This window comes from Vanacampus margaritifer, chromosome 6 (genome assembly GCF_051991255.1).
Source record: "Vanacampus margaritifer isolate UIUO_Vmar chromosome 6, RoL_Vmar_1.0, whole genome shotgun sequence".
Classification (NCBI taxonomy): Eukaryota; Metazoa; Chordata; class Actinopteri; order Syngnathiformes; family Syngnathidae; genus Vanacampus; species Vanacampus margaritifer.
This window is the reverse complement of record NC_135437.1, coordinates 8,638,536-8,666,280: the sequence shown is the minus strand read 5'-3', so window position 1 is coordinate 8,666,280 and position 27,745 is coordinate 8,638,536. Positions and strand designations below refer to the sequence as shown.

The window sequence follows — 27,745 nt, the reverse complement described above, 5'->3', positions numbered from 1 at the left end:
GGGCGGCCATTTTGTCACATGCTGTCGACTGAGAATAACATCACAGTGCTTTGGGCTGAGATAATGACAAATCATGGCTCCCCTGTTTTATGGGTTTGTCATGTGAGGTTTGGAATTTGAGCCGTGATTAGTCGTTACCTCACCTGAAGCACTGTGATGTCATTTTCAGTCACGAGCAAGTGGCAAAATGGCCGCCCCATGAAATAGATAAAAACTGGTGGATTTTGCTGCTTAATTTATTTTCCACAAAACTAATAATAAGAATACCATATTTAGACTAGTGTGGCTGCATAGAACATATTAGTGTAAAGAATATTTTTTACTTGACCTGACCTTTAAATGTAAACATTGGCTTCATGTGAGGCCACGTTCATTCTTCTTGAAACGTGCTGATGTATCCTGCACTTCTTTGGCCATTCTTCGTCACTTGTTTGACAACAACACATAAACGAGGAATTAAAAATAGCGTCAGCAACTAGCCAGTTGCTATTTAAAAGGATGAGCAAATTAGCATGTAAGAAATTATGCAATGTTATACATGCTTAACATGACATTTGTTTATTACCTGCAATCACATCAATCACCATCAAACCGTTAAAGGTCAAACCTCATTTGCCACTTTCATCGAGGTCGGGTGTATTTTGTTTGCTCTGTACCAGACTTCAATTATCTGTTAACGCTTGACTAATCAAACCAAGATAATGATACAGAACATAACAACAGCAATTCATTTAATTAAATTAATTGAAAAATGCTTTGCCAAATGTTTGTCTGCTTGAAATTCAATAAATTAGCTTACCTGATTTTACTTCATCCACGACCCAACAAAACACAAGACCTTATGCATTGGTGCCTTGAGATACGAGTGACTAGGAGTTTTTGAAGATACAAACCGTTGTTCAGCTGATCACAAATTTGAGTTATGAGCAATGTACGATCAATTGAACTCCCATCACAACAAGCAGTAATTTGGCAAAGGGTCAACATTTCTTCCAAAAAGAGTCTTCAAACTGTTAATTTCCACTCCCAGTTGAAGTTTACTGTCAAACTGAACTCAATTAGAATAAGAATCTAATAATAATTAAAACAACCACATAGCTATGCCTTAAGTCTGCTTAGCTTAATGTCGACTCATGGAAACGAATAGCACTGGTGTTGCCGTGTTACAACCCTTTAAGCAACATAAAGTATATTTTAACACAAACGGTGGTGATGGTGTAAGACATGTAGACGGATAATATAACATTAGTCACGTCACGCGAATATATTCCATAGCCTATGCAAACGACAAGTATTACTGTAAATTACTGAAGATCTGAGACTGTCTCCATGTACTGTATAGTATTTCAGTTTTTTACTAGCCAAGATGCGCACACTAGGAGGAACACTATGTCCATTGAACTGAAGCAAAAAAAAAAAGGGGCATCAATGTTTTAATGTCTTTACATTCTGCTTTACGTATAATTTCTACTACTCTACATATAATGTATGATTTTATAAATTTCAACATCGTAGTATGCAATTTTTCTCATTAAAAACATTTTTTTCATCAAAGAACAAACTGAACTTCACAAGACACCACTGAACTTCACAAGACACAACTCTATTTGGGAAAGGGTGGAATAAGATACATTATGGTATGAGCATTGAAAGGCCATAGACCTCATCGACTTGTTGCCCATGTAGCATAGTATCAGATAAATGATCATTGTTGATAGGCAATGACCGATAATGTAAAGTATTGATAAATACTAATAATTACAAATCGTCAGTATCCACATTTACCAGGATAAATAACAAGAGACGCAGGATAAATAAATAAATATCTAGCTTATGAAATGTATACCAAAAAAGTACAGAGAAGAAACCGTAGCCAACAGCCTTCATCGGCACCCCTGTCACACATATTGCTGTTCACACTGTGCACATCTGTACACACACCCGCAGAGCCCAGAGGGGTGGTTGTGAATTCAACAACATCGACTTGACTGGCTCCTAAGACCAGAACTCACACACACCTGAGCACACTTGCGCTTCGTATATTCGGTAAACACACACACACACACACACACACACACACTCACTGGCCTACGGGCTGTCATTTGTCTTCAGGTATCCATTAGTGCAGATGGACAAAGCACTGAGAGAAACCGGAAGCCACAAATGAGAGGAAGTCATGCAGAGATACAGTTTGTCGGTTGCTGCAGGTTAGGAAAAGGTATGTGAGACACAGGGAAGATGTCTGCAGGAGTTTGTGTGTAGCACCGTCTTCCCCCCGTGCGCCTCCCCTGTGTTGAAGTGAGTTGTAACAGACAGCAAGGCCCAATGTTGCAAAGGCCAGCAAGCTCTCGGCATTTGCATTATCAGTTGTCCACTTGTATCTTCTTCACAGCTGTCAGGGTTACGCTCTACAGGGCAGACTCTGGCATTTCTGACTGGCCAGTTAGCACACACGCATGCATGCAAATATAAACGATCTCCTGTTTTGCTTTGTTAAAGGGTAGATGGTACTCGATACACACATTGAGGACCAGCTATCCAGCCATACGTTTTCTTCAGAGTTGGTACGCCCAGCACTGGATATTGAAGGCGATTCCATGGAAAAAAACGCCATCTCTGAGACCAGAAGTCTCTGAATTAAGGAACATTAGGACAACTGGTGGGATATACCAACGCCGTCCTTATCAAACAACAAGCTGTTTCATTCCCTAGAGTGCTTCCTCTGTCTGTGTGCATGTGTGTGTGAGCGAGCGGGTATGAGGGGAGTGAGTGATGAGACAGGCGGTTTTAATCACACTCCATCTTTGACAGAAGCACTATGCTGCGGCCACCGCTGAGCTCGACACCTCCACTGCTCCCCACTTGAGGCAGCTCTTCTTCCCGTCTCCTCCCTCACCAGGTCTCCTTGAGCCCAACAATCACATCAACAGTCGTGATGAATTCCTCTTAAATCTGTCTTTGTTCATTCTTCTCGCTGTCTGCTTGCACCTGCTTGCATTAAAGATGTGAGATGGAAATCATCCCCCCGTAGAGACCAAAGATGAATGGTTCATTTGGCATGTTCCTGTTGCTACGCTTAATCACCATAATTACTGTCATATCGCCTCAACTAATCAAAGTTTGGCTTTCTTTATATTAACAATTTTATCAGTGACTTCTACACTCTGGGGGGTAATTAGGCGGTCATAGCTCAGGAGGGAGAGCCGGTCGTCCAGTAATCAGAAGGTCCGCTGTTCGAATCCCGCTCTCACTTCACACACATTGCCTCCAGTGCCACTCACACCGCTGTATGAATGGTGTGAATGTTTGGTGGTGGTAGGAGCTGTAGGTGTATCCTGGCAGCTACGCTTCTGTCAGCCTGCCCCAGGGCAGTTGTGGCTATTTATGTAGTTAACCGCCACCAGAGTGTGAATGTGTGATTACATGAAAAATGTATCAATTGTAAAGCGTCTTTGAATGTCCAGAAAAGCGCTATATAAATCGGATTTATTATTATTATTATTACACCCAATTCACACTGACTGCGGAACGCACACGGTGCGTTTTCCGTACGGCATCCACACGGACTGCAATTAACACCGCAAGCGTTGCGTGAGCTGCCCGTGTCTGGAAATCTGCACCCGCCAGACCACAAGATCACGGGGGTTCACGCTGGAGAGTTGAGTTCACGTGATAACAACCGTGTATATCGAGTCCTATTGGTAAACAATAACCACACTTGCCTGTTGTCACATCGATATGCTTTTGGACATTATTTCTGGGACTTCTAACATGGCTCTTCTACCATGGGTACGTACGTTTTGTGTTTAAATAGTGTTATTTTGTCATGTTTAATTTAGTCTGAGCTTGTTTTTTTCTTAAATGGCAGACTCTTGCCATGCTATGTAGTTAGCTAGCTTCCCTCCCCCCAAACATTTGTTTGCAAAGGGTATTATTTTTTAAATATACCGGATCTACCTTAATGCCGATGCTCGACTTCCTGTCCGGCTTGTGAAATTTCTTCAGCTTCATGAAAATACGATTGCGGCGTCCGGAAAAAATAAAACGCTTGCGGAAATCTTCGTAAGCGCCGCATCTGTTCCGCATCTGTTTCTATTCTTGTGGCGTCCGTACGGATGCCGTTCAGAAAACGCACTGCGTCCGTTCCGCAGTCAGTGTGAATTGGGCGTTATTAATATTAAAGGGACACCTGATTTTTAATAGTGGAGTGAGTCTCTGCTTTGGGGCTTTCACTCGTCCCAAGAGAGATTTATTTTGCAGTGGAGCTGTTTCTATTTATTTATTCACGTTCCAGAACTCGGGAAATTAAGAATATGGCTGCCACATTAGACATGTTTACCTTTTGTTTATTAAATGTGTTTAAACAAAGATATCGTACATCAAGATATGCTAAAACGTTAAATACATTTAAAACATATAGTATTAACCTTTAAGATTTTTTTCTTATCAGTGTGGCCCTATTTTTTTAGAATATGCCACAGGCTAAAAATAAATAAGCATAACATTTGCCCTATTTTGTACCTGAGCGAGGGTTTGACACACAGGGCTCTATGTTCATAAAAATTAAAACGGCATCATCTTGACTAGGATCAATGGCGTTTTGTTTTATACACCTCCGTCACACCTGACAATTTAGTGGCTGAAAGTAGACTAAGCTTTAGACCAGTTGAAAGCAGGACGCAGCATTGGGGGTGGAAGGGGGTCTCTAGATGAAGATGAACCCAAAAGCAAGGTCAGAACTGTTAAAGGGATTTCTCGGTTTACTCCGTATGAAAGTCGGAATGCACTTAAATGTATTACAAACCTACGCTAGCACAGTACTAAGGCCATAATACATAAAATAAACGAAAAAGATTAATTAGACAAAATTAAATCAAGTTTTTTGTGCCGCATGATGGCATATTCTTACACGACTCTGTAATCTAGTTCATCGCTAACCGCTAGCAACCTCGAAACATCCTTTGTGGTTGTTACTGTCCATATTTCCGTGTCTGACCCCGAACAAACCAGTCCTGACATGAAAGCAACCACATCTACACTTTACTTCACTGACCCCAGATCCCTCACTACTCTTCCTGAGGGACTACAAGGTGTTAACGTGACAGCTGCCTGGGCTCCATATGGCGCTCAGACACACATGAGCAGCGACACACAGGGGGGGGGGACGCAGATATCGATGGCGAGGGAACACACAGGACTGTGGTTATCGCACACCGAGTCGCTCGCAGCGATAAGTGGGAGTACATGTAAAGCTGATCAAACCTGATGGCTGACCTTCTTACCAAATAGCTACATGCCTCAAGTATTTTCCTTTGTGGACTCATTTGTAAAAAGACTGAACATTGTCTGCCATTTTTTGAAATCACGAAAAGGTCGCTGTGACATCTCTTCTCTAAATAGTTTTCAAATGTAGTTCTTTATTTAAAAATAGAAAGTTTAGTGTAGTAGTTTAGTGGTCCACCGTAACTTTTAGTGAACTCCAGCATCTTTCTCCTCCTCCACCCTTTTAGCCGGCGGCTTCTCTCTGTACCAGATGGTGCAGCCCATCCCTGTTTACAGGCAAAGACTGAGAAAAGAAGTAAGAGTGAGGTAGAAATTTCCGGTGAGGGGAGTCAATGTATTATTAATTGTGAGTAATAGGGGCATTGTATGGCTGTATACATTATTTAGGGCACGTTCTTCTGAGGGCACTTAAGTTGAAGTGGCACTTGGCTTAATAGATGGGGACAGAGTCACATTTATCAAGTGGCAAGTTAAAGTTTACACGTGTTTATAGCATGCTGCAGTCAGACACTACATAGAACAATGATTTAAACCAAGCTGTTATCCCACTGCACAAGATTTCCACAATTAAAAAACCCAATTCCATTAAAGTTACAATCATCTGGAAAATATGAGATATTTCAGGTTCTAAGCTGATAAACTTTATTGTTTTGGTTTTTGGCAATGTTTACTCATTTTGAATTTGACGGCTGCAACACATTCCAAAAACCTTGGACATGGGCATTTTTACTTACATCACATTTCCTTTTAACAACTCTCAATAAGCATTTGGAAACTGAGGACACTAATTGACTCTCTGTAGCTAGAATTCTTTTCCATTCTTGCTTGATTTGCAATTTAGTTGCTCGAACAGTCCGATATCTCAGTTGTTCTCATTTATACTTTATAAAGCGCCACACATTTTGAATGGGAGACAGGTCTGAACTGTTGGCAGGCCAGTCTAGTACTAACACTCTTTTACTATGAAGCCACGCATTTGTAACACATGCAGCAAGTGGTTTGGCATTGTCTTGCTGAAATAAACAGGAACAGCCATAAAAAAAAGACATTGCTTGGATATAAGCATATGTTGCTCCAAAAGCTGTATTAATAGTGCCTTCACCGAACTAACACACCGCATACCATCACAGATACTGACTTTTGAACTTTGCGCAGATGTGAATCTGGATGGTCTTTTTCTTCGTCTATATAAGAACAATTTGGAATGTGGACTCGTCAGACCGCAGCACATTTTTTCATCTCAGATGGGCGGTGTTCCTGGTTGTTGTTGATATATGGCTTTGACTTCTCATGGTAGAGTTTTAACTTGCATTTGTAGATATAGGAACAAACTGTGTTAAGTGACAATATCCTTTACACAATGAGTGTTTTTAATGCAGTACCGCCTGCGAAGGATCAAATGTCACAGGCATCCAATTCCTTGTATAGTCTGTTTTGAAATGTGGTTCTTACACTTTTGAACTATTTGCACAGTTGTTCACAGAATGGCGAACCCATTGCTTGTGAACAACTGAGCCTTTTGGTGATGTTACCCAATCATGACAATCACTTTTTTCTGGCCCATCGGTGAAATGTTCCCAACAGGCATTTTTGGGCATTCCTCCACTTGCCCAATCTTTTGTTGCCCCTGTCCTACCTTTTTTGGAATGTGTTGCAGACATCAAATTATACACAAAGGAATATTGGGGGTAACAAAAATGTTCATCAACAAATGTAAACTTTCATCAGTTTGAACATTAAATTACTTGTTTTTGTAGTATGTTCATTTGAATGCAGGTTGAAAAGGACCAGCAAATCATAGTAATCTGTTCTTATTTACATTTTACACGTCACAACTTCACTGGCATTGGGGTTTGCACTTTTATCAAATTTATTTTGAAAAAAAGATGATGTAAGTGGTCGTTCGCAGAGTTTGTGCAGCCGTCTTTGTAATATTCGTCCTTTTGTCTTAGGTCAGCTGAAATAGGTTCTGCAACCCAATCACGATAAACGGTAGAAAATAAAATTAGCACGTAAAATTTGCATCTCAATGAAAGTTAATCCAATTCCTCCAATTAACCTTCGCTAACATATGTGAAGGTTGCCAGTCATCAAGGTGAAGGTATCCAAGTGTTGAAATTGAAAAAGACAATTAAACCTAGCCTCTATTTAGTCTAAATGTTGAGGCATGCCGATCATTTGTCAACACTGAAATGGTCAATTATGACTTGAATAAAAAAGGACATTACCACAGATTGCTCATTGAGGTTTTTATTTAAATTCTCATTTCTGTCATTTTGGCAAGAAGTCTGTCCAATTGCTGTCGCCGCACGGACACGTGCTCACTGCACAAGAAAAAAAAAGCACATTTTCAAGAATGCAGTCTTTTCGTCTGCAGAAAACGAGATCTTAATATGCAACTCATCACACTGTTGAACCGTAAGAATAATCAGTTGTATTTACTGTTTGATACAATCTGTTTGCTGTTCATTTTGTGCTCTTTTAATACCTTTCACTGCACTGATCAAATCTGATTAACAGTATTGTTTTCAAAGCCTACTTTGCATGCAGGACCAGTTTTCTTCCCGTTCCTCATGAACCCATTTGAAAACAAGACCCTGTAATGGAGAATCTGATATAGAGTTTGTGGAAGGTGTTTGCTGTTGCATGAGTAATCTCGTATCAGCAGGCTTCACACACACAAGACACACTAAACTGTGTGTAGCCAGGATGAGTGTGAATGTTGCTCTGGGGCGGGTGGTGTGTCCGGGATCCTCTCAGCTTGCTGGCAGGTCCCGTCGTTGGAAAGAACTGTATCACTATGCATTTACATTGATCCTTATTAGACCTACTGGAGATTAAACTCTCTGCAAGCGCTTGGCTGACGCCTCGGAGTGTCACCGTCGACCCCACGCTTGTACGCACACACAGTACAGCCAAGCTTCAGTGTTAATCCAGGACACCGTCATCAGGAGACATTTCTCTGTCTGCACCAATTTCCTAATTCAGTTTCACAACAAGTTAATTGTGTTTTTTTTTTTATTATATAGTTTGCAGCCATCCAAGGCTTTGCGAATTAATTATTATTTTTCTTTTTGTCATAAATTCTTTTTAATCAACTTCAGTTGCCCTGGGACTCTTTAAATTTAAGCTTCAACAAGAACCAGCATTAATTTGTCATTTTCCTCACAGATTTATTTTTATTTTTTTCAACTAAAAGCAGAAATGAGTTTTCTTGTGTAGCCTTGTATTATGGTGTATGTGTGGAGGGCTCCACACTAACAGGGCACCTCTTGTTGTTACAAGATGTTGCACAGTTACTTGCCATACAGTATTGTCGTGATAAACATTGGACACTCACTAGCCTTAAAAATGATGTATTAATTCAACAATGTATAAATGCTTTACTATTGTAGAATTTCACAAGTAGATTGTACATATTGTCTCTAATGAATTGGATGGTGAATACAGGTAGTCCTCTAGTTACGAGCATCCGATTTACGAACACTGACTGATGTCCATAAATGCCGTATTGCACTCGCAAGTTCATATTTTTAAGCGCCCACCACAACGTATATTACGGTACTGTACTGCAGTTCCCCTCACTGCCATAATCCCACTGAGCAGCGCTGCACCGGTATCTCAACTCTCGTGCTCTCTCGTCTAGTCACGACGTGACGCACTCGCACTAAAATTTGCACGTTTTCCATGCAAGTAAACCTTATGCAATAAACTTTATTTAGCATGGCTGATAAAGTAAAAGCTAATGCTACACACCACATGTCTCCCGTATGTTTGATCGCTTGGATGACTCAACACCTTGCTTTGGGTGAAGAAGCGGTCCTATAGATCGCGATGATATTGTCCCACATTGTATCAGTTTTTAATGTTTTTAATTTTAATTTATTTATATGTATGTTCAGTATATACTGTATACAAATTAATTGTATTTTTTAATTAAAAAAATGTAACTCCAGGGTTTCTGCGATTAATTAACTCTTTGACTGCCAGACGTTTTCAGAAACGGGATGTCGCCAGTGCCAGCCGATTTAAGCATTTTGACTGATCTTTCAAGGTCCACAGAAAATGTTGTGTTTGGACTATGGAAACACACATACTACCATCAGAAAAATACTTTCATCAGAAAAAAAAAGTTTGTTTCTACCTTATTCCGTTTTTCAGTAATCAACAATAGAAAATGGTTACTTTCACCGAAATGCTCTGTTTTGGAACAAAAAACGGAGAAAAAGAGCTTTTTGTGAAACGATGTTATTTCATGCACTCTAGTGAATTCTACACTTCTTTTTGTCCATGAATGATGCCACAAACACCTAAATAGTGCTTTACTTCTGTAATACACCACCACCAACAATGAAAAAGTGTTTTTGGATTGCAAAATACGTTTATTTCCATTCAACAGTGTAACAATTTGACAAAACAATTTCGCAAACTATTTACAAATGTGTGCAACTGTGGTACTATTTACAATTGTGTGGATGTTTCAAATACAGTTTTTCTTTTTGTAACACTGCCCTGCGTGCAAGGAGACGGAGCAGGATTTGCACAACAGTTACATTTCACTTCGATTGTCCGTTTCGCGTGCAGACGTTACACTTTCTTGACGGCCTCTTTTTCCGGGAAATAGCAAGTAGCAGACTGTACCCACTACTCCGATGAATATGCATTGGACTCGGGGCACTCTTCGTCGTCCGATTGAACGTCCGCCTGAGCGTGCTCGGTTGTGCTCCGCGTTTTCCGGTGTTAGCATCGCTAGCCCGTGAACCTTTATGACGTCGTCATAGCCGCCGCGTCAACGCTTGCAACTTCAGCGTCAACCTCGGAGTCACCATCATCATCATCGATGATGATCATCGTCGTCATCAATGTGCTCTTTAGCGTTGGTCGATGCCTTTCGTCTTTGAAAAAAATTCCCAAGCGTGAGCTGCTTGCAACCGGTCGCCATGTTCTCTTCCCTTCCCCAGCCATTGTCCCCTCTAGCTCCGCCTCACGTCTTCTACTGACGCCTACCCAATCTTGTCAAAAGAGAGTCATTGCTGCCATCTAGGGGCCAAAAATAGTCATTAGGCTAACTAGATCTGCTTGAAACTTTCACCACAGCTGGGCAAGGCTTTCCTCCACCCGTTTCCCCAAAAAATAAAAAATAAATTGGAGAACGTCTTTTAACGTCCTTGGCAGTCAAAGAGTTAAAAAGCCTTAAAAGTCATTAAATGGAGTTTTCTAAGATCAAGGTCTTAAATGACATTAAGAAACATTAAATACAACATAGAAAGGCAGTAAAAATTTAAATACAGTAGCTCATGTTTTATTTACATATGTTGTGCAAAGGAGTCACTATAAGACAATTTAGCATTAATAAATGTGATAAAAGACTATGCATTTGTTGAGACTGATGACTAGCTGTAATTTACAATAAACAAAATGGCCTGGAGTCCTTGAGTTGCATCATGTTCATAATACCAATTGCTCTGAATTTCAAAAGAAAAATTTACTGTTCCTGTCACCGATGTCCAACATGAAACACTAATGCCACCTATTGGCAGAAAGTTATCTCAACATATAAAAGTACAATATCAATTAACTAAATGATCCAACCACATTTGTATTTGGTAACCCTATTTGTCTATGTTTATGTTAAGAGCATTAAAAACTTGAAAAGTATATTTTACTGTACATGTAGAATAGATATAACGTGCGCATCCACAAGTGGCAATATAATAAAATCGGAGGAACATGGAGGACCAGAGCAAAAAAGAAAAAAAGACCATACTATCAGCATTGGCTTTCTTAAATGAGAGCTAAGAGAGTGATAATCAGGGTGGGTTTTGTGCTTTCATGGATGAGAAACTGCAAGAAAACCAGATTAGCACGAGGATACTCCGAGGAAGGGATAGAGGGTAGCGTCAGGGCGATACATATCAGGATCTGAAATGTGTTCTACCGTGTCAAGTCATAGATGTAAGAAGAGATGAAACTGAGAAAGCGGCACGCACACAGGTCGGAGAGCATGAGCATGGAGAGGTGAAGAAAGGGCAGCAGAAGACATTTTAGTGCTTACTCTCAGTAGGAGCGTTGGGTGCAGGGATCAGCGCTCGGCAGAAATGTCAAGGACTCAGCATGTTATACGGCTCAATGGAGAACAAAGCAGTTTGTCTCTGGCACATTGGTCTAATCTGCATTCTGCAACTTTCACTCCGTGTTTCTGTATCATTGAAGATATTCAAAGCAATGTAAAGGCAAATGAAGCGCAATAACACAGACATTTAAATGCAAGACCTGGCAAATCATGTGTCATAAGCAAGCATTCTAAAAATGAGCCCTACTTCTATTTCTATCTTGAAAATGTCCAACAGATTTATTGAAAAATGCTTATTAAAATAGGGTTTTATGCCACACGTTATTGTTTAAGTAAGGGTGTGACATCTGGCTTCTGCCGTCGTGTGAAATCAATCAAGCAGTTGCCCGGCAACATTTGATTTCTGCTTTGAGTTGTTGTGTTGTTAAGATGCTGTGATAGTCTGGTGGCATCCATCCATCTAGCCATCCACGCCTTCATCCGCCCTTCTGACCTTTCTAAAGGTTAAGATGGACATTTCTTTCTGGTTACTTCTTCCTTACCAATAATCCGGCCCATACAAAGCAAAATCATTTACTTCAGATGACTATGTAGTGATCCGTAGATTCTGCGGAGTTAATAATTCAAGCTTTTGCACAAGCCTAGTTTGACAAAAATCGGTGCATTATTTGAGAAATTCTTGTCAATGAAAGCAAATTTGTGAAAAAGATCACAAGCTTATAATGCTCGCTTTTCATTGACACTGCACCACATGTATTACTTTAACATTTACTTTAGTCTTTTGTAATGACATAGAGCTACATTGCATTGCACTGAAATGGTTTCAGTATCTTTCCCTCTGATAGTTTTAAATAAGGTAACCTCAATTTGGAATGCAGGGAAAGATTGGAAAATAGGCATTTGCAGCTCAGGCTCTGCACAAAAACCTTTTATTTTCACTCTAACCCAGTGGGAGACATTGCTGGGTATCTCCCTGACACTTCATCGCTGTTATTCCCAGTCGGTTGCCCCTGGAGACCAGTGGCATGTAGCTGCAGGTGGGTGTAGAGGTGGGTGTCGATGACGTTCGAGAACAAGGTCTGAAGATCACATGCTGATGGTCTCCCTTGTTTGACAACCGGAGCCACAGACTATGGAAATATTGCCGAATATAGTTGAAATATGATCTCAATATAGCCACCGATGTCATACTTTTTTTTTTTCCCCGTTCCCACCTGTTATAAGGTGACTCGTAGTCCCACTTACTCTCTCTCTCTCTCTCTGTGTGTGTGTGTGCGCGAGAGAGAGATTATGTTACTAAGCAGAAGTCTCTTTTCAGACTCTTCATTGGTGGAGCTTCTCTTTGGCTGGTGTTACGTAACTGCTCCCTTCTCATCTGATCTTGATAAGTGGGAGCTCAAGTTTTGCAGGGAAATCGGCAGCTGGCAAGAGAGGCCAATGATTAGTTTTGATACAATGTAGAGCACTTTAGTGCAAGTTGTTGAGGAAAAGAGTTCAGGGAGGAAGGAACTGTACATAGGCATTTAGATGCAATATTGTATTTCTTTATCACAACGTGGCCATTAGGGGTGTGCCAAAAAATCGATTCTCATAAGAATCGCAATTCTCATTTGGTACGATTTAGAATCGATTTTAAATGTCCCAAAATCAATTTTATATTATTTTATACTGTCTTGCCTTTGTCTGTGTGTGCCTTTATTTGGAGCGCTGTTCATGTTGCACCCGGAAAGTTGTTTTTTTTCCAGCGTGGAGACGTTCTTTTGAGAGATACAAGTGCCGCGAGTCGCGCGCTAATTAGTATTAGCGAGTCAGACTGGAGTAGATCATTACAATTCCTTGCACATCTATAGATCGAAGCAAAAATCATTGTCAATCAAAACATTTTGAACCAAAAATCGTTCTTAATCGAAAATCGATTCTGAATCGAATCACAGGCCCAAAAATCGGAATCGAAGCGAATCGTGAGACATTCAAAAATGTCCACCCCTAGTGGCCATCATCCTAACATAGCAAAGCGGGGCTGTGACCTGGCTCCTATTAGTATTGGTTGCTAAGGTATTGTGAGGTTGTGATCCGACTTTCATGCTGCTCAGACCTGAAGACCGTTCGGAAGGAAAGGAAAGCAAGAAAGATGCAAAGCTTTTAGTGCTGCTTTATCTACATCACTGGACCTCCTGTTTCTGTGCTTACGTGTGTGCCTGTCAGGTGTGTGCAGCTGCCTTAAAAGCACAGAAGCCTTAAGGCAGGAGGTGCAAGTCACATCAAACAGACAGCTCCTTTAAAGCACTTCATAGTGGAGGAAAGTTCAAACTAAATACTGGTTGACAAATCCATCAATAGAACCATGCACTATATATATACATAGTAAAAGCTGGCCAGACCTAATGCGCATTATTATCTTAAAAGCTCCAATAAAAGAGTTGACATAAATAAAATGCTATAATAATAATAATAATAATAATAATAAGTATAATAATAAAGGTTAGAAATAACATATGCTTCCAGCATTCCCACAATAATGTGAAATTGGTGAATGTGCACCAAGCTCCTCCTTTCTCAGGTTGTTTGAATCCAGCTTTTGTCTCAATTAGAGGCCTGTCTAACCTGCACGGCTTCTTCTGTGCTTCAGACAACGCGTACATTCTCCTCATCCCCTCCCTCTTCTTTTTCTTGTAGAAGCCTTTGAAGAATAATAGGCGTGCACTGGGAGAGCTATTGATTTGGTTTGGTTTTGTCGTGTTCGGGGGGGATGGAGCTTTATTTTCTGCAAAACACAGAGCCAAAAGCAACAAAAAAATGTTTTAGAAAGCTCTTTTAAATTCAATTTGTGTCTGCTTTTCTGCTATTTTGCTTGTCTGCCTGCTTTGTCTTCCACTTTGCTTTGTCTTTTCCCTTGTTCAATTTTCATTCAGTATGACAACAGTACATCTATACTGAATATAGACTATATGGAATGTCATAGATACATTTGGACTGAGGACCTGTTATGTAATTCCCTCCTACTGTGACTCAGTCCTGGCATAAAATAATAATAATAAAAAAAATCAGATTATTGACAGAATTATTTTGAATGCGTGTAATTTTATTCATCAATTTTGTTCATTAACTGACATGCTAGCTATTCCTTTAAGTGATCGGGGAATAATTAGTACTTGCAGAATGTGCTGTCTCAACTAGTTTGTGTGTAAAAGAAAAAGAGAGCCCAACTAACCATGAAGTAAGCAAAACCAAGTTTGGTGTGGATACATTTCAAGTTGAAAATAAGTTCACTGTAGATATTTTATTTTTAGTTATTTGGGTTGCATGTAAGGGTAAACGAATTGCATTTTAATATGTATTTTTGCCTTGCCATGTTTCTTTTTTTTTTTTTTTCAACAAAAACGAGTAATAAATGAATTTATTATACATAAATGTTTTGGTCTTACAGGTTAGGTTTATGCTAAAAAGGCAAATGATTCATGAATTAAAATAGTTTACCTACCACTACTCATTAAAGTAAACTTACGAAACTCTCCACTTCACTACAACAACTTCCGACAATTCTACCATTACTCGTTTTACCTAAATCAGTAAGTCATAAATCCGATTACATCAATAATGCAAACAAATCTGTGGCTTTCTCACTTCAACTTTTCAGGTTCCATGAAACAATGATATATAAACTTGTGGACTTGCACTTCTTAGGCACTGAATTTATCTACACAATTAATCGATCGATCAATCATATCGTGTATTCTGGACTGGTGGCTAGTCAATCACGGGTAACATAATTTTTTTATATTCCTTTGTAATTGCTGTCATTTAAATTGGATAATAAGAAGAATATGTGCCATTGTTGACTGGCGGCCGTTCCAGAACTTCTTGTAAATATTAAATGTGTTCAAGGATTGGTGATTGGATCGCATCATTATAACAATTAGGTGTGCTTATTTATACATTGTTGGGTCAAGCCTAAATAAAATAAATTTGTTAATGCTTAACAGTGTAGCAACTGTACACGTGCACACACACACACACACACACACGCGCGCACACACACACACACACGCGCGCACACACACACACACACACACACGCACACACACACAGGTTTGCCTCTGTGTATTATGAGGACATTTTTTCCAAACCTGTTTAATTGTGTATTACGGGGACACCCCTTTCCGCTAATGCCAGAGAGATGGGACTTGCACCCCAAAAATTTTTTGGGGGTCATCCAGGGAAATTTCACTTCAAAACTTTAAAAAACTCAACGCACAAAAAAAAGAAAAACCTGAAAAAACAGTAATTATGAGGACATAGATAATGAGCTAAATAAGCCACGCCCATGGCAAAAATGGTAATTATGAGGACCAACTCACATTACAAGGACAAAGTTTACACAACACACAGCAACCATGTCACTGAAGTGACTTGAAAGTTCTGGCATTCTGACGTTACACAAACTGAAATGACATTGATGTGTAATGACTTACCTGATATAAGGTCGCATTGTTGTGCATAACAATACTGTGAAATGCAAAGTCATACCTGATCCTTGAGCACCATGTTACAACTTTAGGACAGACTGAAACTGGTATGTTAATAAAACAATGCTTCTTATGTGACCAGGTTATCTAGGTCAAGCACATCTTTGTAATGGATAAGCTAGACATGAAACCAGATGCAAAAGAGTGAACATTGAACATTTTATTCTTTAAAACATGACTACCTCTCATCTTAAAGATGAGCAGTTTTCTAATAGCTCATTACTGGAATACCTTCGGATTTCAGAATTTCTGAAAAACAGGTTCAATGTAGGAAGTGTCTGAAGTACTGTGAGAATCTGGAACATATTCCTCTGCTGATGAATCCTCACTTGAACTGGATACATCAGCAACCTAATTTTTTAAACAAAAACAATTATTACATACATACAGACATACATATTGTCGCTGTCCTGTGAAAAACACTTCCACCATATTTTCCAGACTATAAAGCGCACCGTGATACAAGCCGTGCCGCCAAGAAGGATCGCTACCGGAGAGCAGCCCGCGACCTAAAAATGGAAACATGTTTTTCACAGGACAGCAATGATATCCATATATACAGTAGACGCACACATACATGTGCATATATACAGCGGCTCTAAAATTGACACCTGCCGGATGCGGGTTAAAGTTCCTTTTGGCGGGTGGTCATAAATATTTACTAGCTTTACTTCGCTGCTACTTAGTGATGCACTCGAAGTAGAAGCTTGAGACAAGTGTTGAGCGCTCGCGGAAGAAGTAGCTCCCGCCATTGATGGGCTAATGTGCTAAAGTTCATTTACCAAAGATAGGTGGTCTTCATCATCAAGCAGTTTTGCATTTTTTTTTTTTTTTGCAATCAACGGGATATGTGCCAGATGCTGGAGCAAACTAGAAAAGCATTTAGAACCTAAAGTTTGTGCATATACTAAAGATTATTATAAATCTAGTCACCACATTTATTCGAAAGATGAGATGAAGCATTTAACAAGAGGGATAGTTAATATGCTTAATCTATGGCATTGCCCCTAAAACGGGTCTTGTGTGATACAGTCCTTCAGTTACAGTAGACGTTTTCTATTTTACCGAGTCAGACAGTCGTTAAGATTGAGACAATTGCTCAACATTTTGCTGCTTGCAACTAAAGACAGCGGTATAAACATGGGTCATAATTTATCCTCTTGACTAAATTATATTCATTCAATGAAAATGCCTGCACTATTAATCCTGGTTGCGTGAAACAAAGATCCATTGCAGATACAAATAACACACAAGATAAAATACCCATCATGCCAGTCCATTCTAGTGCAGCGAAAGGTCCAAAACATAAAGCACATTTATCCAAGCTTGATACAAGTGAATAAACTACCTGATGTTTACACTTCTGTTTAAAAAAAAAATAAAAAAATTATAGCGAGTTCACCTCTAAAATCCACCATAAATAAATTAATGGGAAAAAAAGATCACTACAGTGCATAATCTAAATCACCAAACTGCCAACAAATCTTGAATTTGAGATATTTTTAATGTTGACTTGTAGAAATTTTAGTCCCATACAAGCGTATTGTTGGATACAGTATTTTTAACGTCTTGGCAATACACATTGCATAAACAATTGTTGTGATTATATTTGTTAGTTATATAGTTTAGCCCTAGCATCTACTCTACACTCTTCACTCCTAACGTCTTGCTTCTGAAAACTGATTTCAACATCAATATTCAAAAAGAAATCTCGTCACCTGGTCAACTTTGTCTGTGACAGCTACGTCTTCAGCTATGTCTTCAGGTTGTGCGTCAGTTCAAACCTGGTACACATGAAGAGAAAAATACATATAAAATTCAATTCTTAGTAACACACAAGACTGTACCTGTGCATGTACACAGTTACAGTACATACAGAACAATGAATAGGTTAAAGTATTGTGAATGCAAACTCATTTTATTTGCCATTACAAAAATAAATAAATAAATCCTTCTGCACTACAGGTTTGTGTACATTGGTGACGTCTATTTTTCACAATGAAACAAAAACAAGAAAATACACAGTCCTCAGAGAATCCATACCTGACCAGAGTATGAATTGTGAGGACTGTATGTGTAACTCCAAGCCCTGAAAACTTATTTTACACTCACAGTGTATAAATACACTGTCCTCAGAGTGTCAGTTATTCACAACTACGACATTGTGAGGACAATGTATCTGCGAGGGCTGCTCAGTATTGACAAAACATGCGACATGGGTGTTTTATACAGTGATGGAGATTATTTAAACATTTAACACATACCTAAAAAAAAAGATCTATCCATATACATATATATATACACATACATATAGATATATATACTGTATACATAGCGAGACGGACAGACAGACATAGCGAGATGGACTGAGCAAGACAGATAGATATAGAAAATAAAGATAGAGATAAAGATAAAGAGATCTTTATAATCCAAAGAAAGAAATGCATGTTAATGCGGAAAAATAAGCATGCTCATTGTGATCTAATCTTATCCAATTAAGTTATTTTTTGTTAGTAATGCCCCTCGATACGGTTCTCTCGTATGGCGATGCGCAATTCAGGTAGTCTCTGATTGGTCAAAGTCAGACTAAAGTATACAATGCAATATTCATTTGTTGCTTGTCTTTGCAATACACATATTGCATGAGCCATTCGTGCGACAAGATATTTTTTTATATATTGTGCCAACGTCTTGCTTCTGAAAAATGTATTTCAACATCAACATTCAAAAACAAATCTAGTCACCTGGTCAACTTGGTCTGTGACAGCTATGTCTTCAGGTTGTGCGTCAGTTGAAACCTGGTACACATGAAGAGAAAAATACATATAAAATTCAATTCTTAGTAACACGACTGTACCTGTGCATTTACACAGTTACAGTACATAAAGAACAATGAATAGGTTAAAGTATTGTGAATGCAAACACATTTTATTTGCCATTACAAAAATAAATAATCCGTCAGCACTAGTGGTTTGTGTAAATTGGTGACGTCTATTTTTCACAATGAAACAATTAATAGAAAATACACAGTCCTCAAAGTGTCCATACCTGACCAGAGTATGAATTGTGAGGACTGTATCTGTAACTCCAAACCCCTGAAAACTTATTTTACATTCGCAGTGTATAAATACACTGTCCTCAGAGTGTCAGTTATTCACAACTACGACATTGTGAGGACTGTGTATCTGCGAGGGCTACACAGTATTGACATGCGACATGGGTGTTTTATACTGTGATGGAGATTAAACATTTAACACGGACCTAAAAAAAAGATCTATACATATACTGTATACATACATACTCTATATATACAGTATATATATATATACACAAATATATATATATATATATATATATATATATATATATATATATATATATATATATATATATATGTATATATATATATATATACACACACACAAATATATATATATATATATATATATATATATATATATATATACACAAATATACATATATATATAGATAGAGAGACAGATATATAGATATATAGACATAAAGATAAAGATAGAGAGATCTTTATAATCCAAAGAAAGAAATACACGTTAATGCGGAAAAATAATCATGCTTATTGTGATCTAGTCTTATACAAATAAGTTAGTTTTTTTTAGTAATGCCCCTCGATACGGTTCTCTTGTATGGCGATGCGCAATTAAGGTAGTCTCTGATTGGTCAAAGTCAGACTAAAGTATACAATACAATATTCATTTGTTGCATGTCTTTGCAACAGACATATTGCATGAGCCATTCGTGCGACAAGATCTTTTTTTTATATACTGTGCAACGTCTTGCTTCTGAAAAACGTATTTCAACATCAACATTCAAAAAGAAATCTAGTCACCTGGTCAACTTGGTCTGTGACAGCTATGTCTTCAGGTTGTGCGTCAGTTGAAACCTGGTACACATGAAGAGAAAAATACATATAAAATTCAATTCTTAGTAACATGACTGTACCTGTGCATTTACACAGTTACAGTACATACAGAACAATGAATAGGTTAAAGTAATGTGAATGCAAACTCATTTTATTTGCCATTACAAAAATGAATAAATAAATCTGTCTGCACTACAGGTTTGTGTAAATTGCTGACGTCTATTTTTCACAATGACACATAAATAAGAAAATACACAGTCCTCAGAGTGTCCATACCTGACCAGAGTATGAATTGTGAGGACTGTATGTGTAACTCCAAGCCCTCAAAACGTATTTTAAACTCACAGTGTATAAATACACTGTCCTCAGAGTGTCAGTTATTCACAACTACGACATTGTGAGGACTGTGTATCTTGCGAGGGCTGCACAGTATTGACAAAACATGTGACATGGGTGTTTTATACAGTGATGGAGATTATTTTGACATTAAACATGGACCGAATATATATATCTTCATAATCTAATTAAAGAAATACACGTACGTGCGGAAAAATAATCATGCTCATTTTGATCTAGTCTTATCCAAATAAGTTTTTTTTTTGTTAGTAATGCTCCTCGATACAATTCTCTTGTATGGCGATGCGCAATTAAGGTTGTCTCTGATTGGTCAAAATCAGACTCAAGTAGGGCCTGGCAATAAATCAAATTAATTGAATAAATTAAATTCAAATTGAATCGTTGAAAATTTGCTAAATCGTGAAATGTATTTTGTCTTCTGGATTATTAAAAGCTGTTATAATGTTCTGTTACATCCAGATGTTATTGTGAGTTGTAATTTTGCACAAGTGGTGGCAGAATGCTGGATGGTTGGTTTAAAAGACTTTTTATTTTATTTTTTGGCCATATCGCTTAGCCTCAGACTAAAGTATACAAACAATCCAATATTCATTTGTTGCACGTCTTTGCAATACACATATTGCATGAGCCATTCGTGCGCCAAGATATTTTCCACATATTGTGCAGCCCTAGTATCTCCACCCTCCACTAATGTCTTGCTTCTGAAAACTGATTTCAACAACATTCAAAAAGAAATCTAGTCACCTGGTCAACTTTGGCGCAGTCTGTGATAGCGGTGTCTTCATCAGGTTGTGCTTCAGTGGAAACCTGGGGTAGATGAATAGAAAAATACCAATACAATTAAATTCTTACTAAGACTAGACTGCTAAACTGTAATTTCATGTAATCATGAATGTGCGACCAGTAATTCTAGTATGTCACATGTATGAAGCAATATCCAAATGTCATGATAAGCAATCACGATATGATAATCAACATGATATTGTGAGGTTAGCGATACTCACGATAACTGTAAAAGTAAAATAAAAAAATAAGTCACAATATTGTAAAAAAAATGAAATAAAAACAAAAAAAATTATATTGAGAAAAGAATGTACTTTTGCTTTTGAGTTATAATTAATCTTTTATGTTTTGTCAAACCTTGCACGATAACCCCCCCACCCCCAAAAAAAACAAAATTAAGTGTGACAACACACCATATAAACATACCATAGTGTTTTTCCATTGTAGTGAAATTCAAACATGAAAACCTTCTGGGCATCATGATACACTCTCAGCCTGTTTTCACATAACTACTCCTCGATATTCAGTAGGAAAGACTCCCTTCTGAAAGGAGCAGGAACTGAACACTCCTCAACCTTACAAAGAAAAAGGGATACAACGGAAATATTTCATTATAACAGTAATGAAAACTAGGCCCATACTAAAGAATCTTTTACCAATACTCACCTTTGAATGAATTAATATATTTTATGGTGAAGCCATCCTTGTCTTTACCTAAGGATGAAAAATATGCTACCTCTTCTTTGGGTTTAACTTTTGCCCTCTGTGGCCTCATGACTGACATATCTCACTGAAGATAATGATCTAAAGCTATAGAAAAAAATTAGTTTCAATCAGTTTGATAGGTAACTTGGTGCAGATGTTTTGAAGTTGACTTTCTGTGGACCATAATATCCTGTGCAGTGTGCAGTAAATGTGCCAACGAAAATAAAATACAGTGGATAGCACAGCTCTGCTAAATATTTGCATAAATTAAATGTAATGAACACTAACAGACTTTACTTAAATATTTCTATTTAAAGAACAAATTTAAGTAAACACAAATGCAGCAATTTACCAATACTTCATTTATACTGTACTGGTAATACTAAACCATTGTATATTTTCACATCATAAACCAGCCTATCAAACCAGCCTGTTATTGCTTTCCTCTTAAAAATTTCAATTAGCATTTATCTTACTCAACAGACGGTTAGCTCTGCTATGCTAACTGAGCTAACCGTCACTAACAAAAGCGTAGCAATTATAAATAATTTGCTGCAACCATCATAATCAACAGATGGTTAGGTATGCTAACGTTAGCTTAGCTGCACTTACACTGGACTTGCATTATAAATCATTTTCAGCAATGTACACAAGCGACCAACATTAAAATAAACAAGTTTCTGGAGGAAAAATTCAAGCTTCAAACCTACCTCATTAGCACAGCTACACTGCCATCACGTCTCGTGAAGTAATTAGAGCCGGGGCGGTTCTCTATCGGGGCTGCTAGATGACGTCACTTCCGTACTCCGGGCAATATAATAAATCACATTTAAATCAACAAATTGGTTCAGTGTTGGATTATGAACTTTGTTGATAAGAGTGGCTATTGTTCTATGATTTACAGTGTCAATTAAAAAAAAATAGATCACATTTAAAATTAACCCGAAAGGCTCATATACTAAATTAATTACCACAGACGAAAACAAAGGACATTATTGCTAGAATTATAGATAATTTTGTAATCGTTTAATGTGATTTCAGTTTGTTTTTTTAAAAAGTTATTATTATTTTTTTCATTAACGAAAATGTTTTTTTGCTTTAGTAAATAAAATAACCTTGCTGCTGTCACACAGTTGCTGTCCGAGGATGTTTTGGTACTATACTTTAGTAATGGATGCATGTGTTTTTTGGCAAAATTGTGAGCGAGCCCAGTAACTTGGCTTAGAATTAACCCTGCAAATGAATGGTCACATGATGCTTTACTGTTGGCATGAAGCAGGACTGATGGTAGCGCTCACCTTTTCTTCTCCAGACAAGCATTTTTCCGGATGCCCCAAACAGTTGGAAAGGGGGTTAATCAGAGAAAATAACTTTAACTCTTTTTTCCTTATTTTGGTCTGTGTTTATGGAATCCCTTTTTCACTGGTCACACCAGGCCATCCTCCAAAAGTCTTACTCCCTCACCATGGGTGTAGATGGACTCATACCTGCTTACTGCCATTCCTGAGCAAGCTCTACACTGGTGGTGATGTCCTTATCCCCGCAGCTGAATCAACTTTGGGAGATAGTCCTGGCATTTGCTGGATTTTCTTGGGTGCCCTGAAGCCTTCTTCACTTAAAGTTTGTAAGGTCACTAAAGGAAATTACTTTAATTTTCATGGCAAATAGGGACTTTGCAATTCATCTAATCACTATAACATTCTGGAGTACATGTACATGCAAATTGCCATCATAAAAAAACAATAATAAGTCAGCACTGCAGATTTTTAGAAAATCAATGTAATTCTCAAAACATTTGGCCACTGGTGTACAGAAAGATGTTATACTGTAAAGGTAGGGTGGGATGTTAAATGATGAATCAATGTACTGCACTGACAGTTTCTCTGTCTCTGCTGTTAACCATTGTACATTTTTAAATAAACAACCACTGAAATAATTAAATACTGAAATATATAATTAAATGTCATAGGGTATTTCATTATTTAATTATTTACTTAGGAATTGGTGGCTGCAAAAAAAATAAGGCTCTGTGTCTACAGACAAACATTCACAATACACAGCATTTTGAGAAAAAACTGAATTATGGAGACGTGCGTAATTGTGGGGACAGGTGATGGTCAGCCAATCAAATGCTGTGAAATATACACTGGTGTGAATTATTCATGAAGTGGTGCATTACAAGGACCTTCCTACAGGGGGCGCCATCAAATACACAAAAATACACAAATTCACGTAATTGTGCTTTACAAGGACATTGGCTAAAACTTTGGATTTAAGCCTTCTACAGCCCTAGAAGCACTTCTGCATTGAAATAATTATGAGGACATGGGCTGTGTCCTCATAATTCAAAATGTCCTCGCAGCACGGCATGTATTCAGGTGAAATGTCCTCATAATACACAAAGGCAAACACACACACACACACACACACACACACACACACACACACACACACACACACACACACACAGTACCTTTATAGGTGAACCTGTGCCCTTCCTGATGGAGCCTTTAGGGTGTTCCAAAAATGATTTTGTTCAGTTTTTTCTGCTTGGTAATGTGCTTCAGGCAGAATAACACACCATTAATACACACAAATGCAAAATAGCACTGTGTTGTCCACCTCAGGCTTTCCTTGAAGCTCTGACGAAGGTTTGAGATAAGTCTTACCTATTGGGGCAGAATGCGGCCAACTGTGCTAAATGAAATGTTTGTAGATTAAAGATTAAAAAAAAAAAAGTGAATGTGAACAAGCTTGAGCATTGCAGGTTAAGGGAAAAGGAACATTTAAAGCAAGCCGCGTATCACAATGTAAACATTGTATTCAGCACTGGGAATCCTTTTGGTCATGTATTCTTTATCATTATGTACTGATCCACGCATCTACTCTCAGCAACCCCAAAGTTAGGCACACTTGCATCACAATAAAGTTCATTCCCAGATTTTTTTCTAAAGATTGTTAGATTATTCAATTCTATTTTGTTATACACAGTTGCAGTTCGATGTCTGTTGTCTCTGGGAAAAATTGCCAGGTCGTCATGAAAACTGAAAATTATATAACGATCGGTTAATGTTGACAGATGTGTGAGTGTGAAATCAGTTGTGTTGTGATCTATAAGTGTGCCAGACGGTCAATACTGCGTAGATATGCACTGCTTGTAGATCTAACCTCATTCCAAGTCCCATTTATATGAACTTCCTGGTTCATCATGACACAACAGTGCCAAAATAACTGTGAGTCAGTATAAATGGCACAGTGGAGGTGGATTCAGTCATGAAGCGGGTCTTTTTTTTTTGTTTTTTTTTTGCTGGGAACTTTCCCCTGTTTTATAAGCAGCTACTTTCATCATTGCTCTGATTAAGTTGCATAAGATAATTCAAGCATGGCCTCGTTTTGTTCCCCCGGGACAGGCAACGTGTGGAAGAGGTTCTGCATAGAGAACAAGGCAGAGGAATGGAAAACAAGGTGTTCTTGTGATCACATTGTACGACTTAGGAAGCTTTCATCATTCTTTTGGTCAGCAGTTGAAAGGCTCTCAGAGCATTGACAGGCAGTTCTATAAATGGAAAGCGAATTGAGTGTGACAAGTTGGGAGTGTGGCTCTTTGCTGAGAGGAATACCTGGCCCCATGTTGTCTGAATTTGCACCTTAGTTAAAAACGAGATTTCCTCTGGAGGTGACTCAGGCAAAATAAATAGCATTGATCATAAACATGTCTGATAATAACAGTGTTATAAACCTTAACATCCATGATAACATTTTTATTGGTACTTGTGTTGTGAAGAGTGACATTTGATATAGCTTAAAAATGCAGCCCAGTTTGCAAAGTGATAGTTTCCCAGTTAAAGAGCAGCGCTATCATTGTGTGATCAGCAGGCGGTGTGCAGTTAACTTTTAAACATTCTTCTAGTGCTATTAGTTATATGAGTTGTGTTTTACATAGCCTGGCGCCATGGTAGGCCCTACTTGAATTCTCTTCTGATGTTAAACTCTCCCTGTAGTCTGGTGTAAACATCAGTGCTCAGTCTCACTAGCCTGTTCTTTCGACAGCTTGTGGTTATTGCTCAGGAGTGTATCATGCAACAGAAGGTCATTTCACATCAGGAGAGCTACAGACTCTGAGGACTTATTTGTTGCGCTGCATCTGACTAAGAGGTGTGTCTAATATTGAGATTTAACCTCAAGGGGGCGGGTGTTCAATTCTAAAAATCATTCTTAGCATTATGCTGTACAATTCAACACCACTGCAAACTAATACCACACACACACAAAACAAGAAAAATAGTTGAACTTCCAGTAATAAGTTAAAGAAAAGTAAATTAGACCGAAAATTGGTATATTTTCAGGAAAAAAGAGCCCCAAAAGTCGAGCAATGCTTAGAATTCAAACCATAATAGTGGAGACATCATATCATGTAAGCAAATGTCATCATGCTGTATGTTCGATTTAGATTTTTTAGACTGATTCCAGTATGAGTACTCAACTCTTGAGTAGTCACTGTTACCGATACCAAATACCGATACCACTAGTAATTTTGATACTTAACATTTCCCGCCAAAATCAATGACAGATAATTTTAAAGAGATTTTATTTATTCTATTTTTCCTTAAAATTGCTTTACATTAATGGCATTTCTCTATTCTTCTAATTTGTAATTTGTAGTTCCTGATGCCGATTTCTTGAAATAGGGCCGACTATCGGCCCACTACTGATACCTGGTAACGGTACTCGCCATTCCCTATTTATTGTAGTGTTTTCTTTCTTTTTATACACAGTAAATATTTGCCAATTTGACTCTATTTAGAGTGGGGCCAAATAGACTCAGTTTTAGAGTAATATTTACACTTGGAAGAGAGTAAAATAAAGAATTAAATTAAAAAAATAAAAGTCACTGAAGAGTTGAGTAATGAACTCACAACCTTCAACTTGGGAGACAGACAATCTACTCCCTGAGCCATGCAGCTCCTGTTGTGAGTTAGTACATCGCTCGTGTCTACTGGAATCTTTGTAACTCCAAGACCAAAACAAAGTTTTATCCTCTTGGAAATAAGCAAACAGTAGGAGGAGCATAGCTCAGGTGGTAGTGTGGCAGTCTTCCAAGCAGAAGGTCGTGAGTTTGTTCCTTCAACTCTTGAGTGACTTTTATTTGTTTCCTTAAATTCTTTATTTTTCTCTCTTACAAGTGTAAATGTTACTCTAAAACTGAGTAAACTGAGAAAATAGAGTCAAAGTGTACTTGTTTGACTGTTAGGGATTTTAAACTTAGTCAAGTATTGCCTATACAGTGAATAAAGGCCTTATGATGTTGACAGTTTGAGTCTGGGATGAATTGATTGATGTCCTTTGAGAAAAAGCGGTATAGAATTCAAGTAGCTTCATGTTTTCCAGTTGCGTTTTGGTTTCCATAGGTGCCTTGCTCAACACTCCATCAAATTAACATTTCACATCACTTTGAATGATGGCACATGAGCAGTTGATCTCCAATCTCTCCGCTGTGATGTACTTTCCAAATAATTACAAATGGACTTCAGAAAGAGGCCACATTTGGTGACCCTTCGACGACATGTTGCACTACAGTACTTTCACGCTTTGCATTAAGAGACTTGGCTGAAGGCAAGGCTGCCATGACTCTTTGACATGAACATTTTATTTACACACATATTACATGCAAATATGACCACCCGGGAACTCCTATATTCAGTCAGACATGCAGTGAATGAGAAAGCAGTTTCCACATAGCAAATTCTGACGTGCATGGGCATCCAACCCCAGAAGACCTGGCTCATCTGCAGCCTGAATAGCAACACACACACACAGAAAAAAGTCAGCTCGCTGTCTAATGAAGATGGAAGCAACTTACAGTTCATGATGAGACACAGCGGCATTTCCAAGCCGCAGTAAATGAGGACACAAGTGTGTTGGCATTTGCTGGATTCTCATGCAGGAAGAGACTTCCGTGGTTCTACTTTTGATTAAGAATGGATGAATAGGAGTCGCTCGTCTATGCCTGTGCTTTTCTTTGCAAGCTTTCTGCGGAATTCTGACGCAGAGATGTCAGAAAGGGAAACATGGAGCGGGTGACAAGAAACGATAACGCGTGAAAGCTGCTGAGCCCATAGG

General features: G+C 38.3%; 1 protein-coding gene and 1 long non-coding RNA gene across 8 annotated transcripts in view; one reads left to right on the top strand and one right to left on the bottom strand.

The window, feature by feature from the left end:
- Positions 1-27,745, top strand: part of brsk2a (BR serine/threonine kinase 2a) — a 192,665-nt gene that overhangs the window by 48,398 nt on the left and 116,522 nt on the right. The window lies entirely within an intron of this gene.
- LOC144054097 (uncharacterized) lies at positions 16,028-24,083 on the bottom strand. Of its 3 annotated transcripts, none has more exons than XR_013294600.1 (8): positions 21,587-24,083; positions 21,347-21,495; positions 20,882-20,944; positions 19,748-19,801; positions 18,627-18,680; positions 17,601-17,666; positions 16,338-16,391; positions 16,028-16,233 (listed from the first exon to the last, which is right to left on the bottom strand). It is a non-coding gene; the product is annotated as an uncharacterized LOC144054097 (long non-coding RNA). The 3 variants fall into 3 exon arrangements; XR_013294601.1 differs by lacking the exon at positions 16,338-16,391 and having other exon boundaries at positions 21,587-21,730; positions 22,336-24,083; XR_013294599.1 differs by lacking the exon at positions 16,338-16,391.